The sequence below is a fragment of the Trachemys scripta genome, chromosome 8, assembly GCF_013100865.1.
Source record: "Trachemys scripta elegans isolate TJP31775 chromosome 8, CAS_Tse_1.0, whole genome shotgun sequence".
NCBI classification, from domain to species: domain Eukaryota; kingdom Metazoa; phylum Chordata; order Testudines; family Emydidae; genus Trachemys; species Trachemys scripta.
Genome location: NC_048305.1, coordinates 11,867,339 through 11,876,801, shown reverse-complemented (window position 1 = coordinate 11,876,801; position 9,463 = coordinate 11,867,339).

Here is a 9,463-nt window from a genome sequence, read left to right as displayed (position 1 = left end):
CAAAATGGTCTCAGAAATCTAGACCCCCCCAAACCAGGTATGGCTTTGAGCAAAATCAAGACCTGTAACTGGACACCCAGATAAGCTATGAAGAACAGGTGCAATATACTCCATATATCTATCAACGCTATGTGTGTGTACAGCCATGCTCTGGCCAGCTATAGCTTCCACATGGAATTGCAATCATCTAGTCTACAGCCCACAAAGACATGGATAACTGACCTGATGGCCTTCTCTAAGAGGAAATATAACCTACCCATCAAATACAGGTGGATAAAGACACGCCTTGCCAACACCTGGGACCTAGGAGTATCTTCATAGTGCAAAATATTGACCCCCGGATGGGCAAATCCCCATCAGCAGAGAGGCAGACACCGCTGCCGGTCTGACTCAGCTCACAGTGATGGCTTGTAAGGCTTTTGTTTAGGGAGATGATATTTAGAAACCACCGTACTGAGGACAAAAAATTATTGTAATGTTCTGCCAGCCAGCACTGGAGAGACCCACTGGCTGTAAACCACTATCCTATAGACAAGTCTGAACTCAACCTGGTCAGACTAATGACTCAGAACCAGTTTCATTTGTTTCAAGAAAGTTCTTAGACGCAATGCGCCAGTCAGAGGTGAGGAACACGTCAGCTCTCATTGGCAAAAGCAATTTTAAAAAACAGACAAACAGATAGCTTTGTACAGTGGTCCAATATAGTACCAGCATGGATTCATATTACTCAACTGGGATTCCAGAGTGATATAAATGCAGTTATGATATAACAGTGTTACAAAGTGGCCATTAGTCAGCATAAAAATTTGCATCCCAGCATGGACTTGAAAAATGCCTGCATGTGTTTCTACATACCACTGGGATTCAAGAGTTCAGTTCTGAGACACTGATTTGAAAGGTGTAACCATCAACGAGCCGCAAAGAATTGTACCAGATGGAAAAGGGGAGGTGGAGGTGGGAGAGGCCATAAGCAGTAATAGGACAAAGCTGTGTGGTGTATAGGAATTTGACTAGCATCCTACTAAATAGTTTGTGAGCCCTCTTGTGGCCCCTCACGACTTCTGTTTCATAAGCCACCTGAATCCTGCTAGAGCAGCAGTGTACACATGTAGCTAGGTCTTACATGTTATAGATGTTTAGTAAACACTACAGTTATTTGCACCCTGCTGCGCTTGTGTGGTTCTTTCATATTACCCTCCGTAGTGTAAAGAACAGAAGACACAAGTGCAGCAAAGCAAAATATAGACTGATTGTCAGCAAAATGTCCAAACGGTAAGAGCTGTTCAATTGGCAAATAGTCTTCCAAGGGAAGTGATGGAAGCTCTGTCACTTGGGCCACTGAAAATTAAATTCAACATAACCTTCAAGAATATCCTGTAGGGCACAGTCATGCACTGAGCATAGGAAGGACACTTGATTTAGTAGGCCTTCTCCATCCCTGATTTGTATGATCCTTTGGGAGTTTGATCCAACCCAATGGGAGCGCACTCTATTAGTGCATGGGTAACTGGTAACTTTGTCACATGTTGAATGCACACCATGTATAAACCACTACCTTTTTATTCTATATTGTATTTAACAAGCTATTTCTTGTGGGAGGAGGCAGTATTTACTTAAACATTTTAAAAACTAACTTTACCACTTAACTGAAAATATGTCACTGGGAAGAAATGGTGGGTTTCGAACTGGGATAATGGCTTTATTTGCGTCTGAGTAAACGATCTAAATATTGTAAGTTGATGCGGCTAGGTGCCAGGACCCTCCCTGGGAGAAGTCTAGACTCTGTTATCTTCTGCCCATTGAATATTATCTGTCAATTATTCATCACAGCTTTTTTTTTCACCCTGTATTAATTTTGTTTACCTTTCTGCATTTGAAAAAGGAACTGTCTCTGTGTTACCAGAAAGACCTTAAAGCCGAGTTAACAGATTTGTTTTGCTCAATTTATTGTCAAAGTGATTAGTTAAGCAAATGCCAGTATGTTTTTTTCCTGTGCTGTCTTTAGCTAATATATTTGATCACGAAGACAGAAGAAGGCTCTAATGCATGAAACTGTAGACCCAAATTTGGGCCTTTTTTGTTTGTTATGAAAATGTGGGGGAGGGTAAAGCGTGGGAGACAGGAGTCTGACTCTAAAATATCACATTATTGTTTTTTTGTTAAAAGCAAAAGATCAGGTTATTGCAAACTAAGGATTTTATTACTTTACTATTTTATTGCTCACCATTGCCTGAGGCAGCTCTGTTATGAACTTTCAAACTCAAACTCAATTGACTTTACAACAAGCCACTTGGCGTGCCATTGTGATACACTCTGTTAGCATCTAGCACCAACCCCTTTGTCTAGACTCCTTTTAGAATTATTTTTCTTTAATAAGTTCGTCACCTGTCCTATACAGGGGAATATTAAAGAATTAGATTTCATAACAAAAAGTTCAAGGATAGACCATAAAGTTCCAAATGCTGGGTAGCCAATTTTAACTGCTTTCTTTCTTTCTGCTAGCAAGACTCTGAATAATGACACAATAATTCCTTGGAATTGATGTTCTGGTTTGGGCAGCAGCAGTGTTTGCTGATCCTTGTCCCTGAAAGCATGTAAGGAAATATTGCCAGTTGTATGGAGAAGCCTCTTACCTGGCACCAGTACATGCAAATCAATTGTTTGTTCAAATCACATTCTGGAAAAATTCAGTGGCGATAATCTTCCCACTGTCCAGCAAGAATTCAATTTGGCCAGATAAACTATATCTTGCTCCTAAATGTACAGTGAAGGTTTCCCTATCTACACTATCCTCCGACTGCAAAAATCGCTACCAGCTGCCAATAAATGGATCTAAATCATCTGCTGGTTCTAACCCATTTCCTGGGAACTGGAAATAGCTTTGCTAGGATTCACTGTGACAACTGAGGCCATCACTGATGTGATTCCACTGAACATTTTGATAGTTTCACCTGCCTCATCTAAATGGCCACAAGAAAAACCATCTCCGGTGGCTACTGAAAAGGATACACACCACCACACTGGAAAGAAACAGAAAGACGATTACAGGCGATTGACCCAAACACTGCAACCACTCTACTAGAGTCATTGAGTTTAGCATGCCATCAAAGATGGATCAAGACAGTTGAAGCTTTGGACTTTATTCACTGTAGCCATAAAGCTTGGGTATTATTGCATCAGCTTGGGGCTGAAAGCCGAATGAAACATCGAAAGCCTGCAGTCTCAACTGATGCAATTGCAAGAACATTTCTGAACGCAAAAGCACCAGGAGACGAGTCTATGAAGTGCAAAGTGCACAATCAGCTCACTACCCATCTCATCCCGCCTATCACTGCTTACTCAGCTTTTCTAAGCCTTCTAGCATTTTTGTTGCTCTTCTCTGGATTCTCTCCAATTTGTCCACATCTTTCCTGATTGTCCCCTTCTGAATAGAGTGGGACAATTACCTCTGATGTCTTACACATGACACTCCTGGTAATACTAGCCTTTTTTTTGCAACAGCATCACACTTTTGACTCCTATTCAATTTGAGATCCACTATAACCCCCAGCACCTTTTCAGCAGTACCACCACCTAGCCAGTTATTCCCCATTTTGTAGCTGTGCATTTGATTCTTCTTTGAGTGCTTGCTCATGTTGAGTCCATTCTAGGTGTGTGCACACGCCAGGGTCAGTCGGCAGACTCAGGCCTCGACAGCTCTGTGACCAAATGGGAATGTTCTTGATGTGTTATTTGAATACTGAGGGGGGAGTATTGACCGGGGAAGGTTGCAGGGGAGTTTTGCTGGGACTGCCTGCATTGGGGAAGGGAGGATACCTGAGCATGTAATATGAGAACCCAGGAGGGGGATGGAGGCCAGGTAACATCTCTGCCTGGGAAACTGGACAAAGGACACAAAGGCTGGGGGAGGAGCTGGGGGAGGCCAGAAAGGAGACGGCTGGAGGGAGTTTCAGTTTGGAGCTGGCTGGAAAATGGAGAGGGCAAAAGGGTTCGAATGTCTGTACACACACCCGCCAGCACTGTCACTGGTAGTGTCCGCTGTTAATGAAAGGGACAGGCAGGGCCAAGTCAGTGGCACGCCGAAAAACAAAGAGTTCAAGAGACTGGACTTATTTGGCAGAAAGATGTATTCGACAGCAAGCCTGCAATTTTGGGTATCTAACCCCCAGGCCCTGTTAGGCAGGTACAATTTTAATCCGTGGGACTCCCTTAACAAATTCAAGGAGGCCCTCCCGCAGGACCGAACCCAGGAGTTCACTGCTTTAGTGGACGAAGGCACAGGGGGGCCCTTCAAATGGTCTTGGACGCTACTGTGGCCAGGGTGGTCACTTCCATGGTGGCCATGAGGCGCAACTCCTGGCTGCAGTCTTATCCAGGTTATGCCAGGAAATGCAGGCCACCATACAGGACCTCCCATTTGAGGAGGCAGGGCTCTTCTCCAAGCTCATGTACTCAAGACTCCATAGCCTTAAAGACTCCCAGGCCACTACCCGCTCCTTGGGCCTCCATCCTCCTCAGCAGGCCAGGAAGCCATTCCACCCTCCACCTCCACAGTCTAGGTTCTGGGGGGCTCCCCAGCTGGGCACCTACAGAAGAAAAGATAGAGACAAGGGGGTCTAAGCAACATCTATCACCTTCCCATTCATCTGCTCGTCTTGGCCCTTCCAAGGAGGCCAGAAGCAGTCATTTTGAGGTTGCGCTCAAGGACGACGCCCCAGTCACCTCCCAGGATCCACCCTCCCACTCTTTCCTTGGCCGCCTCCGCCCCTTCCAGTTGGCCTGGTCTCAGCTGACCTCAAACCTTTGGGTGCTCAAAGTAATAGCCTCAACAAGCCCTGCAGTTTGTTTGTAACTGTTGTTCTTCGAGATGTGTTGCTCATGTCTATTCCATTACCCACCCTCCTGCCCCTCTGTTGCAATTGCCATTAAGAAGGAACTGAGAGGGCATAGGGCCGGCAATGCCGAATATACCAACGCATGAGTGCGGCACTCAAGGGGGCGCTACAGCTGACCCTACGGATACCGCTAAGGCAAAAATCTCCAACAATCACACACGTGGGCACTCACACACCTAGAATGGAATGGACGTGAGCAACACATCTCGAAGAACAACAGTTACAAAAAGGTAGGTAACTTTTTTTTTCCTTCCTAAGTGAAGTACTTTTCACTTGTCTTTATTGAATGTCATCTTGTTGAATTCTGACTAAGTCATCAATTTGTCAAGATCATTTTGAATTCTAATCTTCTCCTCCAAAGTGCCAGTATAAGCATACCCTCCACTCCATTGTCTAAGTCCTTGATGAAAATATTGAATGGTGCTGGACCCAGAACATAACCCTGCAGGAACCCACTATCTATGTCCCCCCAGTTTGACAGCTAACTATTGATAGCTACTCTTTGTATGGTCTTTCAACCAGTTTTGTTCTCAGCTTCATGTAATTTCAACTCAACCACATTTCCTTAGTGTGTTTATGAGACTATCATTTGGGACTGTGTCAAATGCTTTACTAAAATCACTCCTGTTTTCCTTTCCTTAAAATAACTTTAATTGTTATCAGTTTTTCAGTGCTGGGGAACACCACACTAAATGTCTCATCACTGAAATAGAGATAGCATTTCTCACCTACTTCACAGGGGACCGTGGTACTCAGTTCATGTTTTTAATGGCACTTTGAAAATATTCATTACCAATTAATATTATTATATTTAGAAAACTGAACATTGAGAAAAATATCCAGAAAACTCAGACACCTCTATGACCTTTACTTTCCTGCATGAGTGCTGTGCTGACTGGATTTGGTACTACAATCCGATATAGCCATATCTTCTTCCATTCAATGGTTAACTTTTGACAAGACACAGAAGAGTGAATAATGATGTTGGGATGTATCAACATACACAATGCTAGATGTGTCATCTTTCAGATAAGGTCCAGTGCTTGTGGACAAGGCTCAGCCAAAAATATTTCCATTTGTAGAGACATTGAAAAGGCATGTCTTTGGTTTTAGCCCTAGGAATTGTCTTCCTTATGGTGGAAAATAGTAAAATTCCAGCCTCCCTTTGTGGAAGCCACTAACTAAGAATACAAGGAAACCAGTTTGCTTCATGAGATACCATCCCAATCACACTGGAAAGGGAAACAAACTAAAATGAGATGGCAAAGCACAGTTAGGTTAAACATTCACAGGAGAGATCAACGCAAAGAAAAGAATGATATGTAAATCAGAAAAGTCATGAATGTAAGATTGCAACTCAAAAACCTCTTCTACTGCCCCCTTTCACACACAACAGCCAATAGAATCAATAATCAGTTCTGTACAAATGCATTAAATATGAGACAGAAATATTGCTCACACTCTCTGCCCATAGTCTTTACATTAGCCTTCATAAGTACTGAAGAAGGGAACTCCTGACTTTCACCTCTAAAAATACAGGGTTCTAGCATTTTGATTAGAGAAAGTTGGCCTTTGGGGTAAATAATAGGACTTATATAGCTTCTTAGCCACTAGATCAGAGGGTAATAGCATCAAAACATTTGAGCAGGTCTGAGTCCATTTATTAAAGGACAATGTTGAATATGCACATTACATCCTGCCCTCAAAGACAGGTGAAACAAGATCTGATATTGAAGCATGTAACCTCTTGCCAAGGCTTTTTCAAGTTGACAATTGAGTCCCAATTCTTAAAGTCTTGTGAAAGCCTTTTTGAAGGAAAGCCCATCCAAAATGTATGGGAGGATTTAGGATTTATCCTAGTTACTTTTCAACCTGATATTCTATTAAAACCTTGAATGAGAGATGGAATGTCATGAACGTTTTTTTAGGAAGAGATATGTGGGGTGGGCACCATGGTGTGGCTGTTCAACAGTAAATGAGGAAGGGAGGGAATAAAGGGTGGATAATCAGACTACACCCCAATTCAGTGAGAACATTTGAGAGAGAGCCTATACCTGAGGCAACAGAAAGCATAACCAAGCAGAAATGGCTCTGCTCTTTATTTCTGGATCCCTTCACTAAAGCCATATACCAGTAAACAAAGAAAAAGACACCTTCTAAAATAAACGTTCTGCTGTTTTTAATATTCACATGCAAATCAAACAGCTGAAGAGTCTATCAACATAATTTGAGTTGGTCAGGGGCCAAAGGAAATAACAATAAAACTGCATTTTGCCAGACTGGGATGAAATATTGGGCATTCCTGCTGTAAACATGAATAATGGTCATAGGACGACTGCCATGCTACTTGAACGTTGTTTTTTGTTAAGTGATAAATGACCATCTAGCAGCAGTTATATGGTGCCACTAGCAGCAAGAAGCCAACCTCACACATGCGAAAGCTAATCAGCCAGCCCCTCCATTTACTATATAGTGTTCAATCAGATCTCAGGAAGATTAGCAGAGTGTGAGGCCTGTGGCTATCTAGGAAAAAATCCCACTTGCCATTATCCTCAGCTCACATAAGGTCAGCGCCCCATTAAAAATAGCTCAAGGAAACCCCAGTGATTTAGATAGTTGTTATGTCTGTAGAAACACAGCCAGCCTTAATGCACCTTCAGTAAACCAAATGGCCACTCCAATTGCTGTTTAATATATTTACTGAGGAAGAATCAAAGACAAACACGACTATCCTCAAAAATCTTCAAAGCCTGTCCTGTTTTCACTCATTTCATAACGGCAAATCAGGCTGACACAGCTCAGTGAGAACGGCCATTTTTACTCCTAATCCCCCACAGGAAGGCCAGTCTACTGACATAGTTCGTGACAAAGGAAGTGAGAGTCAGAGGACAAACACATGACAAAGAGGTTTCAGAGTAGCAGCCGTGTTAGTCTGTGTCCGCAAAAAGAACAGGAGGACTTGTGGCACCTTAGAGACTAACAAATTTATTAGAGCATAAGCTTTCATGGGTTACAGCTTATGCTCTGAAACCTGTCATTATGCAAGGCACTGCATTTAGCCGTATGGAGTGGAAATCCATCAACTTCATGAAAAAACTCGTACAGATACAGACAGACATCATCTTCCTTTCCAAATGCAAGCAGATGGACATGATACCAAAAGGACTAACGGTAAAAAATCCATTACAATCTACATATCACACAGACTATGTGAGAGACTGTGTCACACACTCTCAAAGAAACTGCAAAGCCACCTGATCAGCATCCTATACAGCAAACAGGGAAAGATTAAGAATAAACTCTCAAAACTGGATATTCTCATAAAAAACCAACCTTCCACACAAACTTCCTCATGGATAGACTATACAAAAACTAGACAAGCCATTTACAACACAAACTTTGCCTCTCTACAAAAGAAAAAGGACACTAAACTATCTAAATTGCTACCATGACACAAGGAGCCACAACAGTAGTTCCCTTAACCCACCCTTGCCAGCTATACTCTTAGCCCAGCAGAAGAGTCTGTCCTATCTCGGGGCCTCTCCTTTTGTCCCTCCAGACCCACGAACATGATACAGTTCTGCAGTGACCTAGAATCCTACTTTCGACGTTTCCACTCAAAGAATATTTCCAACATATCTCTGAACAGCATACTAACCCACAGAATCCCCCCTACCAGCACTACAAAAAAAAAGGATTCTGCGTGGACTCCTCTGGACGGTCGAAACAACAGACTGGACTTCTACATAGATTTCTTCCGTCAACGTGCAAAGGCTGAAATTGTGGAAAAGCAACATCACTTGCCCCATAACCTCAGCCATGCTGAACACAACGCCATCTACAGCCTCAGAAACAACTTTGACATCATAATCAAAAAGGCTGACAAAGGAGGTGCTGTCGTCATCATGAATAAATTGGAATATGACCAAGAGGCTGCTAGACAGCTCTCCAGCACCACATTCTACAGGCCATTATCCTCTGATCCTACTGAGGATTACCTAAAGAAACTACACCATCTGCTAAAAAAACTCCCTGACAAAGCACAGGAACAAATCTGTACAGACACATGCCTAGAACCCCGACCAGGGGTATTCTATTTGCTACCCAAGATCCATAAACCTGGAAATCCTGGACGCCCCATCATCTCAGGCATTGGCACCCTAACATCAGGTTTGTCTGGTTATGTGGACTATCTTCTCAGGCCCCTCGCTACCAGCACTCCCAGCTATCTTCGAGACACCACTGACTTCCTGGGGAAACTACAATCCATCGGTGATCTTCCAGAAAACACCATCCTGGCCACTATGGACGTAGAAGCCCTCTACGCCAATATTCCACACACAGATGGACTACAAGCTATCAGGAACAGTATCCCCGATAACGTCACAGCTAACCTGGTGGCTGAACTTTGTGACTTTGTCCTCACCCACAACTATTTCACATTTGGGGACAATATATACCTTCAAGTCAGCGGCATTGCTATGGGTACCCGCATGGCCCCACAGTATGCCAACATTTTTATGGCTGACTTAGAACAACGCTTCCTTAGCTCTCGTCCCCTAACGCCC